The 3,406-nt window shown below is 44.9% G+C and overlaps 1 pseudogene; it reads left to right on the top strand.

Annotated features, from left to right (window-relative positions):
• The first annotated feature begins 398 nt into the window (after nucleotides 1-398).
• Nucleotides 399-1,481, top strand: LOC102826784 (annotated as a pseudogene).
• Nucleotides 1,482-3,406: the final 1,925 nt, after the last annotated feature.

The following is a 3,406-nucleotide window of genomic DNA, read 5'->3' as shown; positions in this document are numbered from 1 at the left end:
TGGAGACAATGTATAGGATCACAGATAGGCAATAGGGTAATTCAGTAACCTTTTAAGAATTACAAGCCCTCACTGTGCCCCAATTCTCAGAAGATTTTTTAAGTATCCTCCAATTCTAGACATGTAATATTTGTTGTTGTTAAGTGCTCAAGTCGATTCTGACTCATAGTGACCCTGTATAGGGTTTCTGAGGATCAACTGGTAGGTTTGAACTGCCAGCCTTGTGGTTCACAGTCCAGTATTGATCTTAGAGTGCTAGAAATGTCTAACATACACATTCATGAAAGACTCTTTGTCTATACTGGTTGGAAATAGGGTTCTTCAAGGAGCCCTGGTGATGTAGCACTTGAAAAACTGTTAAACAAAAGGTCAACAGTTTCAAGCAAGTTCTAGCATCCAGAAACAGAGCACTTTGCTCCACCAACAAAATGAATGGAAACCAGAAATCAAATACTTATGCCCAAGAAAAGCAGGATTTCATCCAGCACTTTCCCCAGATTCTCAAGGTGCTGACTGAGGATGAGATGGGGCACTTGGAGACAGGACGCTATTGTCCGGCTCCGGAAGGTCCTAGAGTACAATGTCCTTGGGGGCAAGTACAACCGAGGTTTGATGGTACTGGCTGCGTTCCAGGAGCTGGTGGGGCCAAGGAAGCAGGATGTTGATGGTCTTCAGCAAGCCCTGACCGTGGGCTGGTGTGTTGAGCTGCTCCAAGCTTTTTTTCCTGGTATTAGACGACATTATGGATGCATCCCTTACCTGACAGGGGCAGCCCTGCTGGTATCAGAAGCCAGGCATAGGTTTGGATGCCATCAATGACTCCATGCTGCTGGAAGCATGTATCTACCACCTGCTGAAGCTCTACTGCCGGGAGCAGCCCTATTATCTGAATCTGATCGAGCTCTTCTTGCAGAGTATCTATCAGACTGAGATTGGACAACTCCGGGACCTTATCACTGCCCCCAGGGCAACGTGGGTCTTGGCAGATTCACTGAAAAGAAGTATAAATATATTGTCAAGTACAAGACAGCTTTCCTACTCTTTTTACCTTCCCGTGGCTGGTGCAATGTATATGGAGGGAATTGATGGGGAGAAGGAGCATGCCAATGCCAAAAAGATCCTGCTGGAGATGTGCGAGTTCTTTCAGATTCAGGATGATTACCTTAACATCTTTGATGACCCCAGTGTGATGGGCAAGGTTGGCACTGACATCCAGGACAATAAATGCAGCTGGCTGGTGGTTCAGTGTCTGCAACAGGCCTCTCCAGAACAGCACCAGGTCTTGCAGGAGAATTACGGGCAGAAGGAAACCGAGAAGGTGGCTTGAGTGAAGGCAATGTACGAGGAGCTACCTACTGTGTTCAGCATACAAGGAAGACAGTTTCAGCACCCTTAAAAGTTTCAATGAGCAGTACGCTGCTCCCCTGCCCCCAGCCATCTACCTGGGGCTAGCACACAAGATCTACAAGCAGAAAAAGTGACCTAGAGACTGGGAGGTGCTAGGAGGGGAGGTTCTCAATAAATTATAGTGTAACCTTAAAAAAAAAAAAGTCAACAATTTCAACACACAAGTCACTCTCTTCAAGGAAGATGTGGCAATCTGCTTCTGTTAAGGTTTTGTTGGTTATATGCTGTGGAGTGGGTTCCAACTCATAGTGACCCTGCATAGGGTTTCTGGGGCTGTACATCTTTACAGGAGCAGAAAGCCTCATCTTTTTCCTGCAGAATGACCTGCTGACCTTGAGGTTAGCAGCCCAACTTGTAAGCACTATGCTACCCTATAGGGCATGCCTACACTGTTTTCTAAGGTCACTATGAGTTGAAATCAACTCTACAGCAGTGGGTTTCTTTTGGAGGATGGATGGGCTGGCTACAAAATTGGAATAAGTAGAATAAAGTTAAATATATGTAAATTGAAAATACCATGAACTTCATTCCTCTCCTTTTTCTCTACATTATTTTGCTCTGGGTTTGCCTCCACAGGGAGCACAGTGAGTGCAGGATAAGCACTGGACTGTGAACCATTAGGTCAGCAATTCAAGGCCACCAGACATTCCAAGGGAGACAGATGAGTGTTTCTGCTTTCGTAGATATATAGCCTCAGAAACCCTATACAGGGTCACTATCTGTCAGAACTGACTCGATGGCAATAAAAGCATCACCACAATAGATTTGCATTTTCTCTCCACTCTACAGCATAGTGGTTATGAATCAGCCTGAGGACCGCAAGGTCAGCAGTTTGAAACTACCAGCTCTTCGGGAGGAGAAAAATGAGGCTTTCTGCTCCCGGAAAGGTTTATAGCCTCGGAAACCCTGTACAGGGTGGCTATGAGTCAGAACAAACTCCACAGCACATAACAACAACAACCACTACGCATGAAAATTCTATTTCATTATCAGCACCTAACTCAGGTCTCATCTATATCCATTGCCTTAGACTGGATTCCGACCCACAGCAACCCTATACGACGGAGTAGAACTAGAGACTGGGAGGTGCTAGGAGGGGAGGTTCTAAGGGTTCTAAGGGTTCTAAGACTTTACAGTGCATATTGCTACATCATCATTCTCCCACGGAGTAACTGCTGGATGTTGAGTTCCTGACCTCCCATTTATCAGCCAAGGGCTTCACCATTGCTCTACCGATCAAGAAAACCTTTTCTTAACATTTCACAACAAAGGTTTCATACAATATTTGTCCTTTTGTGATGAACTAATTTCACTCAGTAAAATGTCCTCCAGGTTCATCCACTGGTTTCGTTGTTGCACATAACTTACTGTGCTGAGTTCATTATGTTTGTGGATTTCATTTCTGTTGTGTTACTTAATCCTTCTGATGAGTCTCTTTTACATTTTTATGTGACGGTGTATTAATTTTCTTTGAGGTTAGCATAGAATAAACTAATTTTCCTCCAGTTAAAAGTCTGTTTTGGAGGAACAAACAAGATGGTGGATCGGGTGGAAGTGCAGTAAAGGAGCTCTGCCAACAACAACACAGAATACCCGGCCAAGCAGGTTCAGGGGATGGTCCTAGAACTCTGAACCACATATAAAGGAATATTTAGAAGGTTAGAAGACTTACAGTTGGGGGAATCTGTGGCAGAAGCAAGAAATTCATTGCTTTCTGGTTCTGAATGCTCAGCTACTCCAGGAGCCGCAATCTTAGGTGAGACCAAGCGGGGGAAGTATCGGAGTGGCCACAGACACCTGGCAGAACCACAGAGATAAATGTGTGGACATTCTTCTCTTTTGGTAGCTATTCATTGATCCCTTGCTGTCTGCACACCTCCATTCTGATGACTATAAGGTGACTCAGCTCATGAACACCCAGCCTCACCCTCGGAGGGCTCTACTACGCATGCGCACAGATCTCCTCGAAATTTAAAGAGACAGTTTCCAATTAAAACCA

Source organism: Chrysochloris asiatica, unplaced genomic scaffold (genome assembly GCF_000296735.1).
Source record: "Chrysochloris asiatica unplaced genomic scaffold, ChrAsi1.0 scaffold00001, whole genome shotgun sequence".
NCBI lineage: Eukaryota > Metazoa > Chordata > Mammalia > Afrosoricida > Chrysochloridae > Chrysochloris > Chrysochloris asiatica.
The sequence above is the reverse complement of the archived record's forward strand: the minus strand, read 5'-3'. Positions and strand labels throughout refer to the sequence as shown.